This window comes from Meleagris gallopavo, chromosome 4 (assembly GCF_000146605.3).
Source record: "Meleagris gallopavo isolate NT-WF06-2002-E0010 breed Aviagen turkey brand Nicholas breeding stock chromosome 4, Turkey_5.1, whole genome shotgun sequence".
In the NCBI taxonomy this organism is placed as follows: domain Eukaryota; kingdom Metazoa; phylum Chordata; class Aves; order Galliformes; family Phasianidae; genus Meleagris; species Meleagris gallopavo.
This window is the reverse complement of record NC_015014.2, coordinates 58,411,051-58,411,356: the sequence shown is the minus strand read 5'-3', so window position 1 is coordinate 58,411,356 and position 306 is coordinate 58,411,051.

Genomic DNA, 306 nt, shown 5'->3' with positions numbered 1-306 from the left:
AAACACCTCACCCACTCACCCCAGTCCAGGAAAGGAGCGAGAGATGAGAAGAGGGGGATTAGAACTGCGAGCTCTGCAGAAAGCAGTTGGGTTCAGGTATGTTGTTTCGCTGAGTTATTGAAAGCATCATTGATATTTAGAGGATGATAAAAGTCCCGCCTCGCCCCCAGCTACAGTCTCGCTGGAGCCGCGGTGCCTGCAGAAGATTGCCCAGCCTCATTACAGCAATTATTTTCCTTCTAACTTTGCCTCAACCTTAACGTTTTAAATTGCTGCAAATGAAAGCAGCGGGGGGAAAAAATAAAA